General features: G+C 44.1%; 1 protein-coding gene and 1 long non-coding RNA gene across 2 annotated transcripts in view; one reads left to right on the plus strand and one right to left on the minus strand.

Moving 5' to 3' along the window:
- The window catches only part of LOC115131984 (protein bassoon-like), a 236,843-nt gene that overhangs the window by 121,835 nt on the left and 92,360 nt on the right, over nucleotides 1-22,648 (plus strand).
- On the minus strand, nucleotides 435-3,062 carry LOC135572526 (uncharacterized). Its single transcript, XR_010464369.1, has 2 exons — nucleotides 2,666-3,062; nucleotides 435-1,365 (listed from the first exon to the last, which is right to left on the minus strand). It is a non-coding gene; the product is annotated as an uncharacterized LOC135572526 (long non-coding RNA).

A 22,648-nucleotide genomic window follows, 5' to 3' on the forward strand; every position in this document is an offset into this window, starting at 1 on the left:
TTCCAGATGGTTGGACCGACTCCGACAGTATATCCCGAGAGAGCCATGTTTCCCTGAAACAGAGTTACAATGTTACAATCCCTGATGTCTCTCTGGAAAGAAGCCCTTGCCCTGATCTCATCAACTTTGTTATCCAGGGACTGAACATTAGTGGGTAATATACTCGGAAGCGGTGGGTAAGTCGGCGTTGTTTTGGGTCGGCCTCTGGAATCAGTTAAATTGCCCTGGGTGGAGCGAACAAAGGATCCGCTTCGGGAAAGTCGTATTCCTGGCCATAATGCTGGTAATGCCGGAGAGTTACCGCCGCACTGATATCCAATGGTTCTTCCCAGCTGTATGTAATAACACATAACATTTTCTGGGCTAACAATATAAGAAATAATACATAAAAAACGAAATAATGGTATAAAGGATTTTGGAGACAGGCGCAGGAATACACAATGTTTTTTTTTAATACACCCAAAACAAACACGTATACAAAAACACTGGGCTGTACCCAAACAAAAGAGCGAGGGTAAACCTCATTGAACGACACCCGTAATACACACTATATATAGCACGCAGCATAACAGAAGCACCAACGCATAGGTACTCACACCACCAACGGACATGGGAACAATAATCAACCCCACCATGGTGAACAAAGGGCACATAAATACAAATAGGGGCCAGGTGTGCGCAAATGAAAGTTCCAGAGGGATCCGTGACTATACTGCAAAGTTTCCTAAGAACTAGAAGCGAGGCAGCCCTCTCTGTCGGTGCCATCTTTAGGTGCATTTCAACTTTGAACTTTTTATTACATTTCAAAAATGTACTAGAAACACAATTTCACTTTGACATTATGTGGTATTGTGTGTAAATCAGGGACACAAAATCTAAATGTCATAAATATTACATGCTGTGTGTGATACAACAATATGTGGAAAAAGTAAAGGGGTGTGAATACTTTCTGAAGGCATGGTATATTTATATTTGATATATTTAGCTCTGTATGTGGATGGTTCTCTAGGAGCAATATGCAAAATTATCATTTATAAAAGAGAATAATAACGATGATGACGACAATGGAGATTGTCATGATACTCACGGTGGTGACAGGGAAATGACAATGTTTATATTTATCACCCTAATGATGATGACTAACATTTCATAATCATGGTCCTTTTGAGTGCTAACATTAGCACGGTTGGCAGGTAGGTAGTCTTCTGTCTCTCGTGTATCTCCTCCCAGGCTGTAGATTCAACAGTATCTCCGGTCTGCAAACCCCAGAGTCTGCAGCCTCCGAGTCTGCAGCCAGCGTTAGAACAAGACTGTCATGCCAGTGAGAGGAGGATGAATCAAAATCCCCGATGTCGGCACAAACCGCTGTGAAGCAGGAAGAAATCCCATTTAGGTCCTCAAGTCACAGTGACATCCCTATAGCCACGTACATAAACCTATATTTCACTCTGTACTGACTGAGGTCTCTCTCTCTCTCTTTCTCCCTCTTTCTCCTTTTTTCTGCTTTGAGTCTCATTCTTCATCTTCTTCTTCTCTTCCCTCCACGTGTCTCTAATACACCTCTTTGATCTTCCAGCCTTCTTCTCTCTTGTCCTTGTAAAGTGTGTTTCGTACAGTGTTGTTGTGTGTTTGAATGTTTATGTGTGTGTGCGTGTGCGTGTGTGTGTGTGTTTATGTGGGTGGGTGGGTGTTTATGTGGGTGGGTGTATGTGTGGTTTGTGTTCTGCGTTCTTCACACATGACCCCTGAGTTCACACACCCTGACATTAGTGTGAGGCTGTTGCCATGGAGACTGACGTGGTGCTGGTGCTGAAGGTCACAGTATATACAGGGCTGTGTGTATGTGTGTGTGTTCTCCGTGTAGCATCAAGGCTGAACATAATAGTGATGCTGGACGTGTGTGTGTGGGGGGGGGGGGGGGTGTTAGAACGAATAGCCCTTCTGTTGCGATTCATTTTGATAGCATCATGTTTGATAACAACAACAGCCCTGGCAAAGGACTCTGTTTGAAAGTGGGAGAAACATGCTTGCGAAAAATGAATTCCACCACAGGAAAAAGGATGAAGACACTAGAGCCTCCAGTGACAATCTCTCCAACTGCTGTGTGTGATGATACTTGCTGTCGTGACATGACTACCATTTATGTGATGACTGCTATTCATCAAATAATGACTTACTATATTTAATTATTACACAATTAAATTAATCATGTAACAATTAACTCATTAGGAATTTGGGGCACCACGGGAAAAAGTTTATTTAATGAGTTACCGTTTCCCGAATTAACTCAAGAATATATAGATATCATTCCAGTATCAGTCTCATTCTGAACGTCGTTGACTTCGTAAATCTGCACGAACCCTAACCTAAGTGATGAATCAGCGATACACAAATTGGCTTAATTATCTACTTACTAACTAAATAAACACACACACACGGTATAGGTTATTGATTACTAACATAATGCAATGAAAAGTCCCTGGTGGACTAACCCGATATGACAGCTTGTTACACAATGGAAAAGTGGAGGGGAAAGATAAAAAGCGGGAGAGACAAAGAGAGTGGACATATCGTACATACATTTGGAAACGATGCTCACCGTAAATATGAATATTTAGCACACTAACAAACGCTCATTCTTATTAGAAATGCAACATATATTTACGCGTAGATGTCTTTCTCTGTTGTCTCTCTGTTGAGACCACTCGATCCGTCTATGGGAAGTAGTTCAATGCAAGTCTCTGGTTGTCCACCAGAGGTCCCAATGTCCTTCTTAGTTGTAGGCTTCTATTGTTCATAGAATGTTCATAGAGTGTTCTTAGAATGGATACATCAGAGGTGTGCTCCTCGGTGGTGAGAGGGATGTGTTCTTCCCTCCCATCTTTGGTCAATTATCCTAGACTACTTTACATGGAGAGCTGCAGACGGAGCATGGTTTTGGTCTAGTCTTCACCTTTTCCACTCGTCGAGAGATTCAGAGGGTCTTACCATTTCCTGGTCTTGTAGTTTTAACCATTTCAACGCGTGGACCACGTCCTTACATTCTCTGGTCTGTATTTCAATTCTCAGTGATTCCTTTTAAGCACTCTGGCCTTGGAGGGTGGTTCCATCATGTGGACACGCACTCTGGCCTCATTAGGGGCGTGGCTTAGTTAGTGTGCAACACATATGAATAACCATGACCCTAATTTGAAGACTAAACTCACCTTTCTATCTTTTCAAACATAGTTTCATCGATCTTCATATTATTTGAACATCCTATAGAGTGGCAACTTACAGTTGGAATGTGTTTCCTTCCTAAGTTGCATTATTTCTGTTATACAGTCTTTCGGATAATTTTAATGACATCACAAAACATACATACATTTTCCATATTCCATCCCTCATCATCCCCAACGTTTGGATGTTTAAGTATATTGTTCCAGTGTCCGTTGTTTGATGTTGAAGTTTCTAGGCAAGAGTCTCTCTCTACACACAACACATTTCTTAGTTCAGTACTGCAGGGCAACAGAGAGAAAGTTTACAACCGGAATTAAGTCATAAAACCGGCCCAACTCCCCCTGGTGGTGGTGGTGGTGGTGGTGGTGGTGGGGGGGGGGGTCTGGCTATCTGTCAGCGCTGTGCCGAGCTGATCTGGTGTCTTTGATCCTCTCCAAGGAGAGAGACCAATGATAATGTTGTATTTAACCAATAAACATCTATCTTTCTAGTGCTCTAGTCTAGAAAGTACATAGAGGGAGAAGAGGGTGTAGAACTGTGGGAATCACTACTTCTTCTACAGGGAGCTGTTGAGAAGCATATGTTGAGCTACAGCTGCTGCTGCTGGCAGTGTTTAGCCCACTGCAGGGGCTGACTGTACTCCAGATAGAACACAGGAGAGCCAGTCCAACTGGAGCAGGCATCTGACTGGGCAGCCGCCAAGTCCACTCCAAGGAACAGTCAGTCTCACAAAGTATGATCTATTAAGATTATCTATGCCATGGGCATCCACTTATATGAGTACATTTGTAACAGGCTAAACATTACTGAACTAAAGATTATAGTTTTTACTCACAAGGGCAGTGACTGTAGCTGTCAGCTACTGTAGCTAATATCACTAACAGTCCCTTTTCTGGGGACAGCTTGATAATTAGTCAGGCGTTGCTCATTAGATTACGTTGCAGGTGTGGTTTTGTTCCCTGGTATGTGAGCAGGGAGTATTATGGCTTCATTTAGCCCAGCAGAACTATCACAGAGAGGTGCCCCTTTCTGCCTGCTCTCCCTTGTAACACACTACAGAATGGTACAGGACTGGTACAGGTAATGGTACAGGACTGGAGAGCACAGAGAGGGAGAATAAGAGAGAGGGAGAATAAGAGAGAGGGAGAATAAGTAATAAGTCGACTGTTAATTTTTATTGTTTATTTCACTTTATATATTATCTACCTCACTTGCTTTGGCAATGTTAACACATGTTTCCCATGCCAATAAAGCCCTTGAATTGAATTGAATTGAATTGAATAAGAGAGAGGGAGAATGAGAGAGAGGGAGAATAAGAGTGGCAGAATGAGAGAGAGAGAATTGAGCACACATCCATGCAATCTACATAGACAAACATTGGCAGTAGAATGGCCTGTACTGAAGAGCTCAGTTACAGCTGCCCCGGTCAACTGTAAGTGCTGTTATTCTGAAGTGGAAATGTCTAGAAGCAACAACGGCTCAGTCGCGAAGTGATAGGCTACACAAGCTCACGTAAAAATTGTCTGTCCTCAGTTGCAAGACACTACCGAGTTCCAAACTGCCTCTGGAAGCAACGTCAACACAATAACTGTTCGTCGGGAGCTTCATGAAATGGGTTTCCATGGCCGAGCAGCCGCAAACAAGCCTAAGATCACCATGGGCAATTCCAAGGATCGGCTGGAGTGGTGTACCACTTGTTCCCATTGGACTCTGGAGCAGTGGAAATGCATTCTCTATAATTATGAATCACGCTTCACCGTCCGACTGATGCATCTGGTGTTGGCGGATGTCAGGCGATCTCTACCTGCCCAAATGCATAGTGCTCACTGTAAAGTTTGGTGGAGTAGGAATAATGGCCTGGAGCTGTTTTTCATGGTTCAAGCTAGGCCCCTTAGTTCCAGTGAAGAGAGATCTTAACGCTACAGCATACAATGACATTCTAGATGATTCTGTACTTTTTTTCAGCAGGACAATGCTCCCATGCACAAAGCGAGATCCATACAGAAATGCTTTGTCTAGATCGGTGTGGAAGAACTTGACTGGCCTGCACAGAGCCCTGACCTCAACTCCATCAAACACCTTTGGGATGAATTGGAACGCTGACGAGACAGGCCTAATCGCCCAACATCAGTGCCCAACCTCACTAATGCTCTGTGGCTGAATGGAAAAAAGTCCCTGCAGCAATGTTTCAACATCTAGAGGAAAACCTTCCCAGAAGAGTGGAGACTGTAATGGCAGCAAAGGTGGGACCAACTCCATATTAATGCCCATGATTTTAGAATAAGATGTTCGACGAGCAGGTGCCCTTTGTGTTATACCACACAGGCGAGAGTGTGTACAGTACTACATAATATGTTCTAATGTATATTTGTACATTAGTGTTGAAATAATGGCGAGGACGACAATGGAAACTTGATGTACACAGGAGAATACACACAAGGATGGTATTGACAGAGTATTATAAACCCATAGATTTACGGGGAGGTCCTCGAGAGCCATATGCAAAATATGGCATTTGCACGTAGACGTGAGAAGATACTCTTGTCTGTAAAATGTACAATACAGACAAGGCAATCTTGCAGCTGTTCTGATAGTATACAGGCTAACCATGGGATTTCTCATTCAGGCAATAGTGTGAATAGAACTATATAATATGTACTGCACAACATGTTTTTCATGTTTTTCATTAGTGAGCAGTATGTAATATGCCATGTATCATCCCAATATATCTTCCAAGCTCTCCCCAGGGGTTATGCTCCGTGTCCATGTCTCCAGATGGCCATCATGTCATTCTTTATGTCTCTGACTGTCACTCAAGCACTCCTAATGTTTCTAATGGCTATGGGCGGTGTGCTGGAGAGCCAATAAAACCAATAGCCTTTGTCTCTCAGCAGCTTGTCTGTGGGTGGAAACTGGCAGGGCACATGCTAGTGATGGGGGCTATTGGGCTGGATCAGTCTACTGTATATGGAAGGGTAATAATATTTTTTTCATACAGGTGTAGGATATTCATTTGAGACTGTTCGCTACAGCAGGAAAATAATCCTGCAGCAACAGGACATGTAAATTATTATGTGGATTATAATTAACTGACATTTTTGTTGGGGTTGATAAATTTTTTTGTTAGAGCAAATCAAGTCTGACATTTCTTCAGAAGCCTTTTTAAATCTCAGATAGACTACAAGTTTAAATTTCCTGTTGTACAGGAACATTCTCAGCAAGAAATGAGGGATCAATTTAAGTTCTGACATCTGTATGAGCTTTGAAAGTGGTACCAAATCGCCTGAAAGTCCTTACTTGGAGAATAATGGTACTTAAAGGCTCCTCTACACACACAACCCACCACAAGTTAGCAGTGTTGTTCTGTACAGTACAGCACAGCAGCAGCACTCAGACTGGGTTCCTCTGGGCTCTACTGCTATTCTGGGGTCCAGGTGTCATCCATTATACATGAGCAGGGCCCATCAGGACTGTGCACCCGGCTCCACATAGGCCAGAGAGGAGCCATAGGAAGGCAGACACACTGCTCACACACACACACACACACACACACACACACACACACACACACACACACACACACACACACACACACACACACACACACACACACACACACACACACACACACACATACACACACACACACACGCACGAACGAGCGTACAAACATGCGCGTACAAAATCACACACAGTCTCCATCAGACTACAGTTACAAAAAAAGGTGCTATTTGAACGTAAAAAGGGTTATTTGGCTGTCGCTACAGTTGAAAACTATTTTTGGTTCCAAGTGGAAATTTTTCAGGTTCCATATAGAACCCTTTTCTACAGAAGGTTCTATATGGAACCCAAAAGGGTACTAACCTGTAACCAAAAAGGGTTCTACCTGGAAACAAAAAAGGGCTCTCCTATGGGGACAACCAAAGAACCCTTTTGGAATGCTTTTTCTCTAAGAGTGTGTACATAGAACAGGCAGTTAACAGGCAGTTAACCCACTGTTCCTAGGCCGTCCTGGTAAATAAGAATTTGTTCTTAACTGACTTGCCTAGTTAAATAAAGGTTAAAAAAATAAAAAATTAAATAGCGCTTAATAGTGCAGTTGACTGCAGTTTGTGTAACTCACGGGTACATGTGCAAAGGGCTGGACTTGTGCAGTTCATGCACAACAACATCTTAAGTATGAACAGAGTACATGCCGTTTTCACTGTGACTGATTATTAAACTTTATGGTCTTTATCGGTTGAACAGGGTTTGGATTACAAACAGTTCATGTGTTTTGTATTGTCTCTTTTTACTTTAACATGCAAGTCAAATAGCCAGGGGTGAAAGTAAGGCGGTGCGGTCTGGTACTGCGTCCCGGTGTGGTACACCGTACTGTTAAAACGTGACCCTATCACAATAATTCAAACAAAATGTCCAGAAAACGGTAGGCTTTTGCACCATTAGGCATGACAAATTTGCCAACGTAGGCCAATGACATTCGCCAAATGTTACTGGCCTACACTTTCTGGTGGTTTGTGTAAAAGACTCAACACCGTTTGTAGGTTGGAAATATGTTGCGTGTGGATGAACGTCCACGGGTAGCCTAGTAAATGAGCCCTTTGACGTGATTACTTGACAATCAGAGGAAAACATCATGACTTGTTGTGTTTATGCTACAATAAAAAGTAACACATTTTAAAAGTGAAATAATACAAAAAAATCAACAAAATGAAGACTAGGCCCACAGAGATCCTATTGAATTAATCATGTAATTCTATGAATATTTTGGGAGGGAGGGGGGATCTCCCGTACTGGGAAGAAATTAAATATACTTTCACCCCTGCGAATAGATCAAATAGCTGCGTCAAGTTTGGAAGAAAGGCATTTCTAATGAGCACTTTCATGTTTTATTCCTGCTGCCCTGCTCAAAGATGTCTTCATCGCAGTTCGCGGTTGAGTCTGACAGCAGTAGTTTTTTGACGGTCAGCAAAGCTGGTCACGGACAATTACACGTGTTGTTTCAGGATGACGCCTCCTCCTCTGGCGTGTTATGCCTGCCTGTCTGCCTGCACCATCTCACCATTGTTTTCATCTCCAATTCATGTCACACAATGGGGAAGACAAATTGACCAAAAACCAGAGGCTGCCATTGATCAAGTAAAATAGCTTTTTGGAGAAGTTTAAAGGCCGACCTGAAGCTGATTCTTAGTGATAACTAAGGTTCCCTAAAACCCCCAGTTGTGTTCCAGCCTGAAGGCTGTTGTCTATCTGTATGTCTGTGTCTATACCGCAGAACTCCTTTTTACATTGATTGGTCACTGTAAACACTTTAAAGGTAGCGAGCACGCTTCTGGAGCCACATCGCATTTAAAACATGAATACAACCCCCCAGCCCCCTCCCCTAACCCCCTGGCTGGGTTCTGTTGAGGGTATTGTTTTCCAGTTTTACTGCTGTGTGTGTGTGTGTGTGTGTGTGTGTGTGTGTGTGTTTATAACTTCCTCAATGAGAAGTTGGTGTGATCCAGTAGTAATTCCAGTGAGATTGGGAATGACCTGATTGTGTATTTCATCTCTTAGATCTTGCCTAAGTCTAAGCTATCTGCTGCAACTCCACAGCTCATATAAGGAAGTAAGAGTGATGGGGCATTTTACCCGCAGGACTTTGATGAGTTGAGTTCTAACTCTAAGTTAAGTTTATCATGCCCTTTGGCCGACACTTTTCCTGCATTCTTTTTACACGGAGTATGTATGATTATGTTCATAGAAAAGTTTAGTCAAATATCCAATGTAGCCCTTCATTTTTCTCATCGTCATCCCTATCATCCCTATTTCAGAGATCTAAAACATTCCTTGCAATTACTCTGATCTTACTTTCACACGTAAAATTCATCGGAATTTCAGACAGCTGAGCACGAGGAAAATCTCAACGTTTCAGTTGAAGAAACAGTGGAGAGTTCAGAATGTAGACATGTTCAGATGATGCAGACTCATTGTTACATCCATTAAGTACATGTTCATCTGAATCAAAGAGCTACAGTAAAGTACATTATTCAACCATGCTGGTCATTTATGAACATTTGAACATCTTGGCCACGTTCTGTTATAATCTCCACCCGGCACAGCCAGAAGAGGACTGGCCACCCCACATATGCTCTCTCTAATTCTCTCTTTCTTTCTCTCTCTCGGAGGACCTGAGCCCTAGGACCGTGCCCCAGGACTACCTGACATGATGACTCCTTGCTGTCCCCAGTCCACCTGACTGTGCTGCTGCTCCAGTTTCAACTGTTCTGCCTTATTATTATTCGACCATGCTGGTCATTTATGAACATTTGAACATCTTGGTCATGTTCTGTTATAATCTCTACCCGGCACAGCCAGAAGAGGACTGGCCACCCCACATAGCCTGGTTCCTCTCTAGGTTTCTTCCTAGGTTTTGGCCTTTCTAGGGAGTTTTTCCTAGCCACCGTGCTTTTACACCTGCATTGTTTGCTGTTTGGGGTTTTAGGCTGGGTTTCTGTACAGCACTTTGAGATATCAGCTGATGTACGAAGGGCTATATAAATACATTTGATTTGATTTGATTTGAAGTACATAACAGTGCAACACAGCCATGTGGAAACGTTAGCGGTAGCTCTAGCTGGTGAAAATGGCCGCCGCTGGGCTCGTATTGTCAGGTTGTAAATACTGAAGGACTGTTAGGATACACTTACTAGCACGCTGCTGTAATGGAGCACCGATGGAGTTTTATATTATCACTACAGGGGCTGTTCTCTAACCAAATGGAGAAGAATTCACCTGAGAAAAGGTATACAATTGGGTTAGGTGGATGTTTCCAAAGGGAAAAATGAATTGATATTCAGTCCTCATATACTGCAGTTGACGTGCTCTTGTACTGTGGAAAATGTAGGTAACATTTCTTAAACTACTATAAAGCACTATTGAATATTTCAAATGTTATCCAATCCATCACATATTGCATGCTATTTAGCCAACTTCTCAGATTACAGTTGTCATGGCATTCTCGTATGGAGTTGGTTTTGATTGGTGGAAGGTGATGAAATGGATTGAAACAGGAACTACCTAAACTTGTTCAATAAGAAACACTTAATTTGTTCCATAATGAACACAACCCTGGGTTCATATTGACTGGTTCTTCCTGTCCCACGGTAGATGATCAATCTCACTGGCTGGTCTATAGCCATAATGAGGCAGATGATTATTCATTATGACAGTAATCATCTATTGGCCACTCTGTACACATAATTAGGGTGTGAATAGGGTGCTTCATCACCATCACCATGGCGGCATCCAAAATGGTACCCTATTCCCTAAATAGTGCACTACTTTTGACTAGGGCCTGTAGGGTTCTGGTCAAAAGTGGTGCACTATGTAGGGGACAGGTTGCCGTTGGGGATACAAGCCTATCAGTACCGGTACATCTACTGTTCTGTATGTTTCTGGAAATTTGATCAATACATTGTCTCACATACTCTACAGTCCTCTCCCTTATTCATCAAACTTTTGATAAATGTGTACACGAAAGCCACCATTCGGAAAGTATTCAGACAACTTGACTTTTTCCACATTTTGTTACGTTACAGCCTTATTCTAAAATTTATTAAATTGTCCCCCCCATCAATCTACACACAATACCCCATAATGACAAAGCTAAAACAGTTTTAAAAAATGGAAATATCACATTTACACGTTTCTATGTTGGGATTTTGGCTTTAGGCTACTTTGAAGCTTGGTCAGACATGCCTCAAAATATGAAGTAAAAGGTCCAGGTTTCAACAATTAAGGTGTAACGATGTTCATCTGAGGGAGGTGTGGACCAAAGAGCAGCGTGGTAAGCGTTCATGTTATCTTTATTTAAACTGAACGCAAAACAAAATAACAAAGAGAATGACCGAAACAGTCCTGTCAGGTGCAGAAGCACAAAACAGAAAACAACTACCCATAAAACCCATGTGGGCAAGAGCTACCTAAGTATGGTTCTCAATCAGAGACAACGACAGACAGCTGTCCCTGATTGAGAACCATACCCAGCCAAAAACAAAAAAATACAAAAACATAGAAAAAAGAACATAGAATGCCCACCCTAGTCACACCCTGGCCTAACCAAAATAGAGAATAAAAAGCCTTTCTATGGCCAGGGCGTGACATAAGGAACAGGAAACATAAAAGATGCTAATGATAGGTGTAACCATCTTCTGGTAGATTGAAAGGCTTTCCCAAAAACCCTCTCAATTAAATGCCAACTAGCTACAAAGTAGCCTATGCAAAATTCGAGTTAACCCACTTTTCCAGGCACCTCTACACCACTGAATAGAACAGTACAAATGATCATTTGTTCTTGTGCTCAACAACATGCATTGACAAAACGCTACCTTGACTGATTGGCGAGGTTAATACTCCTCAAGTATAACTAAAATGTAGCAAGTGGATATATAGAGACGGAGTGCACTCTAAATAATATGATTCAGAAAGACTACATTGAAGTTCTCCATGGAGAGAAAGACACTTGGAGAATTCAAAAGAGTAAAGTGTTCTGACTGACTCATTGTAAACAGTAGTAAAGATGGACTGGCCAGAACTCGTAACATCTGATTGCTTCCCTAAAACGAGATTGGAAGACATTAAAAGACATAGACACGCACATACACACACTCTCTCTCTGAGCTGCAAGGGGGATGGCTGGTTGACCGGCAGGTCTAAAAGCCTGGTAGTGCTGTGACTGGGCTCTGATGTTCAGTAGCCTTTCCCTCTGACAGAGTGGGTAATGAGCTTTCCCGGAGCGGCCTGTTGTTTCTCAATGAGAGTTTCATCATGTTACGCCTCAGATAGCACTACCACCACCACCGCACTACCACCACCACCGCACCACCACTACCACCGCCACCACCACCACACTACCACCACCGCACCACCACTACCACCTCCACCACCACCAACACCATAACCACCACCGCACCACCAACACCACCATAACCACCACCACCACCACCTTACCACCACCACCACCACCACCACCACCACCACCACAACCACCGCACCACCACCACCACCGCACCACCACTACCAACACCACCACAACAACCACCACCGCACCGCACCACCACTACCAACACCACCGCACATCCGCCACCCCCATCAACACGACCGCACCACCAACACCACCACAACCACCATCGCACCACCACCACACCACCACCACCGCACCACCACCACCAACACCACCACAACCACCATCGCACCACCACAACCACCACCGCACCACCACCACCATCGCCACCGCACCACCACCACCAACACCACCACCACCAACACCACCACCACCGCACCAACACCACCATCACCACCACCACACCACCACCACCACCACACCACCACCACCACACCACCACCGCCGCACCACCACCACACCACCACCACCGCCACACCACCACCGCCGCACCACTACACCACCACTCCTGCGTTGTCTTGGCTGTGTGATTAGGGTCATTGTCCTGTTGAAGACACCTCAGTCTGAGGTCCTGAGCGCTTTGGAGCAGGGTTTCATCAAGGATCTCTCTGTACTTTGCTCCATTCATCTTTCCCTCGATCCTGACTAGTCTCCCAGTCCCTGAAATTGAAAAACATTCCCATAGCATGATGCTGGCACCACCATGCTTCACCGTAGGGATGGTATTGACCAGGTGATGAGCTGTGCCTGGTTTTCTCCGGATGTGACGCTTGGCTTTCAGGCCAAAGAATCTTGTTTGTCATGGTATGAGAGTCCTTTGGGTGCCTTTTGGCAAACTCCAAGCAGGCTGATTGGTGGAGTGCTGCAGAGATGGTTGTCTTTCTGGAAGTTTCTCCCATCTCCACAAAGAAAGTCTGGAGCTCTGTCAGAGTGAGCATGGGGTTCTTGTCATCTCCCTGACCAAGGTCCTTCTCCCACGATTGCTCAGTTTGGCCGGGCAGCCAGCTCTAGGAAGAGTCTTAGTGGTTCCAAACTTCTTCCATTTAAGAATGATAGAGGCCACTGTGTTCATGGGGACCTTCAATGTTGCAGAATTGTTTTGCTACCCTTCCCCAGATCTGTGCCTCGACACATTCCTTCGACCTCATGGCTCGGTTTTTGCTCTGACATGTACTGTTAACTGTGCGACTTTAAATAGACAGGCGTGTGCCTTTCCAAATCATGTCCAATCAATTACATTTACCACCGGTGGACTCTAATCAAGTTTTATAAACATCTCAAAGATGGTCAATGGAAACAGGATGCACCTGAGCTCATTTTCGAGTCTCATAGCAAAGGGTCTGAATATTTAAGGTTTTTCTGTTTGTTCTGTTTATTAAATTAGCTAATTGTTTTCACTTTGTTGTTATGGGGTATTGGGTAGATTGATGAGGGGGAAAAAAATTATTGAATGAATTTTAGAATAAGGCTGTAACGTGACAAAATGTAGAAAAAGTATTCAGTGATCTGAATGCATTGTATCTTCATAACCATTTCAAATAAGCAGGGACTCAGGCTATAGCGTTTTCAACATTGTCTTTTCAGATGCTTATATTGTAGAAAGACTATCTCTGTGTACGCCACATGCATGTCTAAATGATATTGTAATCGTTCTTCAAAAAGCTACAAATACTATAGGAACGGTTCAGGCCATCGTCGGTGTCTCTCCATAGTGTTCCTTCCTCATTGGTTAGCTATCGGCTTACATTGAAGTGAAAGGCTGAAATGACATTTTTGACTTTACCTATCATTTTTGAGTTTTGTTTGTATTTTGGTCCATTAAAATATGAGTATTTTCCAAAAAGTAAACAAGCATTTCAAAAACGTGGATGGAATGTTATATTTTCTTTTAGTTTATCATGCTATCTGAACATTTTATTGAATGTTAACCACTTTAAAAGGAACACGCATCAATTATTTTAAAGCTCACTACATTTTTTATTTGATCTTTATTTAACTAGGCAAGTCAGTTAAGAACAAATTCTTATTTTCAATGACGGCCTAGGAACAGTGGGTTAACTGCCTGTTCAAGGGCAGAACTACAGATTTGTACCTTGTCAGCTCAGGGATTTGAACTTGCAACCTTTTGGTTACTAGTCCAACACTCTAACCACTAGGCTACCCTGCTGCCCCAATTCATAAGCCCATTTCATAGAGAATGTTACAAACTGGACTATGTTTAGTAACTTACTTTGAAGAGATGGTGATTGGGTATAAATAAACATTTGGTGTTTGGTGGTCTAAATTCAGTGCACTTTATCTTCCATTTCACTCAAGTCAGACTCTTCCCACATGCCAACACGTTTATCTTCAGAAGCATCTGCATTCACCAAACGTTTTGTGGTTATACTTAGATATATTCTCCAGACTGGCTTAGAGGAAGTTATTTATATTTTGTTCATGTTTTATTCTAGATGTCTCATTTTACAGATAGAAAGATAAAATCTGCTGTGTCATAACAACATGAAACCAAAACATTCAGGCTGACTTCCTCCAGAGTTAGTGAGTGAATGGAAATTGTGGTGGGCGCCGGTCAGGCTGGCAATGCCAACAACTGAGATATAGAGCTGACAGGTGACACACACACACACACACACACACACACACACACACACACACACACACACACACACACACACACACACACACACACACACACACACACACACACACACACACACACACACACACACACACTGGGCCGTCTGGAGAAGAGTAATCATCACTGATTGGCTAATTAAGACTCTGTTGGAGTAAAACTTCTTCACTAAGGAAGTACTCAGTGGGAGCTGGCCTCCACTGTGCCTGTGTGCCTGCGTCCAGTGAGTAGTGTTGTTTTGTAGTAGGAGTTTTTTGCACTCTCAATAAGCCACAGTGTGTACAATGTGTACAAAAAACACAGGGCTTGGAATAGCACTACTTGTATCGCTAGTTATATTACAGTTATCTTTCTACTAATAAAAAATATATTAAACGTTTGTTTTAGTGTATTTATGGGCTTACCATATTGTTTATTTAGCAGTAGCTGTGTTTCCAAACCTGTCTGATTAATTTTTCATGGGGGGGGGCAACTGGTGCCTGTGTGTCTGTGGCAGAGGCGTGATGCCTGTTTTTGCCTGCGCGTCACACGGGTGTGCAAGTCGACAGGCCACAGAAATTGCCACGCTTGTTGGGGCAACGTAAGACGTCAGACTTCGTTTTCCGCAAACAATGGCGTTTCCGACCCCTTCTTAGTCTGTTGATGCTGATCTATCAGTGTGTGTGTGTGTGTGTGTGTGTGTGTGTGTGTGTTTGTGTGTTCATGTGCCCACGTGCGCACTGTGCATGTGTGCACATGTATGCAAGTGTGTGTGTTTACATGTATCCGGCTAATAGCTTAAGGCGCACTACCATCGAAAAAGTGACTTACAAGAACATCTCTGGCATAACAACTCCAACTATAGCACTGCCTGTGTCTCCTCTGTCCTCTTAGTAGTGTGACACCAGTCGAGGTCCTAGTTCCTGGGCTGTCTCTCCTGCCATGCGCACGCACGCACACGCACGCACGCACGCACGCACGCACGCACGCACACACACACACACACACACACACACACACACACACACACACACACAAGCTAGTTCCTGGGCTGTCTCCTCTGCCCCTCGTTGTACCAGTAATTAATTACAGATTAAATTAGAGCTCCTGAGTACTTCCTCATACTGCTCCGCTGCTCTGGAGGAGTGATGGGAGGGCACAGGGACACGGGCTGAGATGCTCTGATAAGGCCTTGGATGATTAGAACAGAACACCTCCGCTTCCATCCTTCCATTTACAGAGCTCCGCTGTGGAGACAGAACACACGGAGAGGAGGATGATCTCTGGATTAGTTTAATTAGTTCGAAATGACCCCCTGGATTAATGATTGACAATCAGAACAGGAAGTGTGTGTGTGTGGGTGGGGGGTTGTGTGTGTGTGTGTGTGTTTCTGTCTGTCTCTGTGTGTGGGAGCGCATCTGTGTCTTTTCGTGGATGGTGGATGAGTAGCCTGGTCCCAGATTTGCATGTGATTTAGCCAACTACGACGGTCAGACATATTGGCTGCGGTAAACGCGCATACAGATCTGGGACCAGGAAAAGGGATGAGGGGCTCACAAATGAAAAAGGAAAAGGATAGTCTGGAAATGGGTGGCATTTGGCAGTGAAGGTTTGAGTAAGAAGCCACAATAGGCAACAGTAGGGGATGTTGCGAAGGGTGCTTGGTAGGAACGCCACATCCCACGTATATACATACCCAAGGACCTTGTGCTGTATGATCAGCTAGTGATGCTGCTGAAACCTGAGGCTACTGGTTTCATGTACTCCCCTGACCGCCTGCCTAGCTGCCTTTCCACTGGCTTGTGTGAGAGCAGAGAATGAGGTGAGTTGGCATGATCAGTGTGGAAGACCTGCCTCCTAAATGCTGACTGTTCGCTCTGTGCGGACCTGGCTTGCTGACTGCTCCCTGCCATGCACAGAGCCACGGGACGCATACACTCATCAACATCAATGCCTTCTGACCTGATGCGCAGGATGATAGCGACAGAGGAGGTTTTTCGGTGTCAGGTGAAAGGAATTGACTTTTAACTTATCGCCAATTACTATTCGAGGAAGGATATCTACATTTTCTGTAATTAGAGGGAACAGAAGAAGAGGGAAGAGGAGTGCAAAGATAATACGTGAGAAATATATACACAACCGTGTATATCCCCCCCTCCTCAATCGAACACCGCAACGGCTCTCAAGAAACTACATTGGACTTTGTGCAAACTGGAAACCGCATATCCTGAGGTCGCATTTTTTGTAGCTGGGGATTTGAACCCTTTGATGCATAAAATCACACAATTGTGATCATTGTCGAGTGGTCCCTGTAGCATACCGAGTGGTCCCTGTAGCATACCGAGTGGTCCCTGTAGCATACCGAGTGGTCCCTGTAGCATACCGAGTGGTCCCTGTAGCATACCGAGCGGTCCCTGTAGCATACCGAGTGGTCCCTGTAGCATACCGAACGGTCCCTGTAGCATACCGAGCGGTCCCTGTAGCATACCGAGCGGTCCCTGTAGCATACCATCGCAAATATGTGGTTGTAACAGTAACAACAGAACGTATGATGCAACAAAAGTGTCTAAACAGCATTGCTGTCTGAAAAGCATCCAAACAATACTTTGTACTGATGTGAAATAAAGGTCTTCACTACTTTATCCACAGCCAAACACATCCACAGCCAAACTAATTCAATAAACCAGTCTAAATAAAATGTTCCACTGACAAAAAAATGAAACATAAGTTAGCGACCTAACAGCTAGACTTGTTTACAATGTACGACATCTCTGGTGAGCACAAGGGAGAAATGTAAAATTGTTTAGAAAATAAATGCGTGTCAGCTAAGCTAACAGCAGCTAAATTCTTTATGATGGCAGCCATGTTTGACATCGAAAACTCCTTAGTCCCAGAATACTATTCACTATGAGACGCAAATAAACAAAGTCAAAGTCAAAAATTGCTGCGCCCATTGACAGAAAAATATTCACTTTGTTTCGGCCACTTTTCAGCATATTACAAATCTTCGATGTAGTTGTTACGGTGTATACAAGAACCGGAGCACATGACTTGACAAGTCATTTGCAGTTTTTGACAAATCACAAAGCAAATAAAATGTTATCACTTCACAGATCATCACCCCAAATACAAGCCTACTGCCTAGCCCAGGGGTGGGTAAACGTTTTGGCTCGAGGGCCACAAAGGGATTTTGAAATTCAAAGGAGGGCCGCATTTTTTGGGGGACCAATTGTTTGTTAAAATCAATTTGCGGGTGACTCCCGTGTGGCACAGTGGTCTAAGGCACTGCATCGCAGTGCTTGAGGTGTCACTACAGACCTGGGTTTGATTCCCAGGCTGTGTGTCATAGCTGGCCATGACTGGGAGACCCATGATGCGGCACACAATTGGCCCAGCGTCGTCTGGGTTAGGAGAGGGTTTGGCAGGCCTGAGATTTCCTTGTCCCACCGCGCTCTAGCGACACCTGTGGCGGGCGGGCGCATGCACCCATTGGCCTAGCCTAACCGTAGCACAGAAGCTAAACAGGGTTCCCAGATTTGGGGGAAACCATTTTAGGTGGGTTTTTTAGGTGTAATTTGTGGGGTTTTCAAGTCCATGGGGGTGTAAACATGGAGGAAGGTATCGTGGTTGGACAAGAAACAGGAAATATTGATATGCTGGAGATTTATCAATAAATGGGGGGGAACACAGGAGAAGTTTATAAGCTAAATAAAAATAAACCCCCTTTTTATCGTTAAGTCAATCGAATGAACCCTCCCTTCACCTTGTTTTGTTATAAACTCTTTGGTCTGACAGACCAGAATGCATTGTATGATGTCAACAAACATGGTGCCACACATAGCTGGCATTTAGCTTAGCATAAATACATACGGTGTGCTACATTAGAAACAACAACACAATATACAGAATCTATATTGATAATAAGGCACTTACCCTAATAGGACGAACACGTCCAAAATTATTATTAGTAAGGAAAACAACACCAGCCTCGGGCACCAGCCGGAAATGCCAGAGGGAAAGTTTGAGCACACCGTATTTGAGCAAGTTATTTTCTGACTGGAGATGGGCAAATGTCTGCTTCAGTAGGCAAGATGGCAAGAAGGCAAGATGGCGCCGACAGAGATGGTCGTCTCGCTTCGAGTCCTTAGGGAAACTATGCAGTATTTTTTTAAATGTATTATTTCTTACATTGTTAGCCCAGAAAATCTGAAGTGTTATTACAAACACCCAGGAGGAACTATTGGATATAAGAGCGAAATCAACTTACCAACAATACGACCAGGAATAAGACTTTATCGAAGTGGATTCTTTGTTCGGACCACCACCCAGGACATTGGATCTAATCCCAGAGGCTGATTCAAAACAACAGCCACTGGGTTTCTTCATGCATCATGCCAACAGAAACAAACATCTCTCTGGTAAGAAGAACGGCGGGAGCGTATGCTTCATGATTAACGACTCATGGTGTAATCATAACAACATAAAGGAACTCAAGTCCTTCTGTTCAGCTGACCTAGAATTCCTTACAATCAAATACTGACCACATTATCTCCCAAGAGAATTCTCTTCAATTATAGTCACAGCCGTGCATATCCCCCCCAAGCAGATACCTCGACGGCCCTCGAAGAACTTCACTGGACTCTGTGTAAATTGGAAACAATATATTCTGCGTCTGCATTTATTGTAGCAGGCGATTTTAACAAAGCTAATTTGAGAACAAGGCAACGTAAATTCTATCAGCACATTGACTGCAGCACTCGCTCGGTCAATACACTGGACCACTGCTACTCTAACTTCCACCATGCATATAAACCCCCCCTCCCGCCCTCCCTTCTGCAAATCCGACCACGACTCCATTTTGCTCCTACCATCCTACAGGCAGAAACTCAAACAGGATGTACCCATGACTAGAACAATTCAACACTGGTCTGACCAATTGGAATCCACACTTCAAGATTGTTTTGATTACGTGGACTGGGAAATGTTCGGGAAGCCTCAGAGAATAACATAGATTAACATAGCAAAACTGAAAGCGCGAGCCACCACATTCAACCATGGAAAGATGTCTGCGAATATGGCAGAATATAAACAGTGTAGTTATTCCCTCCGCAAGGCAATCAAACTAGCAAAATGTCGGTATAGGGACAAAGTGGAGACGTAATTCAATGGCTCAGACACGAGACGTATGTGGCAGGGTCTACAGGCAATTACAGACTACAAAAAGATAACCAGCCACGTCACGGACACCGACGTCTTGCTTCCAGACAAACTAAACACCTTCTTTGCCCGCTTTGAGGATAATACAGTGCCACCAATGCCACCCGCTACCAAGAACAGAGGCCCGCCCTCTCCTTCTCCGTGAGAAAGACATTTAACGTTGTTAACGCTCTCAAGGCTGCTGGCCCAGATGGCATCCCTAGCCACATCCTCAGAGCATGCGCTGACCAGCTGGCTGGTGTGTTTACTGACATATTCAATCGCTCCCTATCCCAGTCTGCTGTCCCCACATTCTTCAAGATGGCCACCATTGTTCCTGTACCCAAGAAGGCAAAGGTAACAGAACTAAATGGCTATCGCCCCATAGCACTCACTTACGTCATCATGAAGTGCTTTGAGAGACTAGCCAAGGATCATATCACCTCCACCTTACCTGCCACTCTAGACCCACTTCAGTTTGCATACCGCCCCAACAGGTCCACAGACGATGCAATCGCCATCACAATGCATACTGCCCGGTCCCATCTGTACAAGAGAAATACCTATATAAGAATGCTGTTCATTAACTCTCAGCATTCAACACCACAGTACCCTCCAAGCTCATCATTAAGCTTGAGGTCCTGGGTCTCAACCCCGCCCTGTGCAATTGGGTCCTGGACTTTCTGACGGGCCACCCCCAGGTGGTTAAAGTAGGAAACAACATCTCACAACACGGACGAACTGAAATGGTCCACCCACACAGACAGTGTGGTGAAGAAAGCGCAACAGCTGTATCCCCACAGCTTCATTAAATTGTCCCTGCAAAACATCAGTCTCACCGTCAACATTGAAGAGAATACTCTGAGATGCTGGCCTTCTAGGCAGAGTTCCTCTGTCCAGTGTCTGTTATCTTGCCCATCTTAATCTTTTCTTTATTTGGCCAGTCTGAGATGTGGCTTTTTCTTTGCAACTCTGCCTAGAAGGCCACTAGTCTTCTCACTAAAGACTAGTGAGATCGGGCCACCTGACAAGCTATCCACTCAACCTCATCCCCTCCTCCCTTCTCCAGACCATCTCTGGAGACCTTCTCCCATTCCTCACTTCCCTCATCAACTCATTCCTGACCTCTGACTTCAAAATGGCCCGAGTCGCTCCCCTCCTCAAGAAACCAACAGTCGACTCATCTGACGTCAAAAAATATAGACCTGTTCGTTCTTTTCTTTCCAAAACACTTGATTGTTCTGTCTCTGATCAACTCTCTTGTTATCTCTGTCACGAACCGGCTCGAAGCCCGTAACAAAAAGGGAGACAACGTGGAGATAAAGAATAACAAAATATATTTATTAACTGAAGTAAAGTAAATACAATTAAAAATGGTGTGTGTTTTTAGTCAGTAGTGTAAGTGAGTGGTCGCGTGATAATGAGGGGTGCTGAAAGGTGCCAACGTAAACAAACCAAATAGCAGACAGAGTGGGAGGGTTGTCACATCTCACTCATAATGATCTTCTCGTTCCTTCAAGACAGGTCACTCAACCAAGACTGTTCTTCTCTGTGTCATGCATGCTCTCCGCACTGCCAAAGCTGACTCTCTCTCCTCTGTCTCATTCTCCTAGATATATCCACTGCCTTTGACACCGTGAACCGTCAGATCCTCCTCTCCACCCTCTCAAGGCTGGGCGTCTCAGGCTCTGCACCCTATTGGATCTGTGTCTGCACCACATACTCTCACTACTGGTGTCCCCCAGGGCTCAGTTCAAGGCCCTCTCCTCTTCTCTCTATACACCAAGTCACTCGGCTTCATCATATCCTCATATGTTCTCTCCTATCATTGCTATGCGGATGACACTCGAATCCTTTTCCACCTTTGACACCCAGGTGACGACACGCATCTCTGCGTCCCTGGCAGATATCTCAGCTTGGACGTTGGCCCACCACCTTAAGCTTAACCTCGACAAGATAGAGCTGCTCTTCCTCCCGGGCAAGGCCTACTCGCTCAAAGACCTCTCCATCACGGTTGACAACTCCACACTGTCGCCCTTCCAGTGTGCAAAGAACCTTGGCGTAACTAGGGCTGTTGCGGTGACTGTATTACCGCTACACCGGCAGTCATGAGTTATGACCGCAGTAAAGTTATATGTGACCATTAGGTACTACATGCTTTGGTAGTACCCAACTTGCTAAAGACCAACAGGTCCTCATGGCCTGGTACTCAGGGCTCTATTGTCCCTCGAACCACTCTGGCAACAATGCAAATGCAATCAAAAATCACATCAAATACGTATCATGCAAACAGTATCATGCATTAAAACTCACTTCACTGTGATGCTCAATTTGAAGAAAGAAGTTCAACAGCAGGTTGAAACGGAGTGTAAAACATGGTCGTTGTGGATGTTGTTTCAAAACCTAACACAACGAAATGGACAGCTTTCTAAGGTGATGATTCATTCAAAACAGCCATATGCATATTAGAGCTTATTTATAGCCATAGGCTTCTGAGCCCAAGTCCCACCCAAAATATTGTGCCGTTACAAACATAGAACAAAACTGATTCAAGATGTCTTTGTTACATAATTGGTCTAGCCTATACTCCAATATTAAACACCTTTGACTAATCGCCTTTGAGTGTGGACTGTATTATTATGCTTGCTGAATGGTTACCTTATGCTCTG

This window comes from Oncorhynchus nerka, linkage group LG7 (genome assembly GCF_034236695.1).
Source record: "Oncorhynchus nerka isolate Pitt River linkage group LG7, Oner_Uvic_2.0, whole genome shotgun sequence".
NCBI classification, from domain to species: Eukaryota; Metazoa; Chordata; class Actinopteri; order Salmoniformes; family Salmonidae; genus Oncorhynchus; species Oncorhynchus nerka.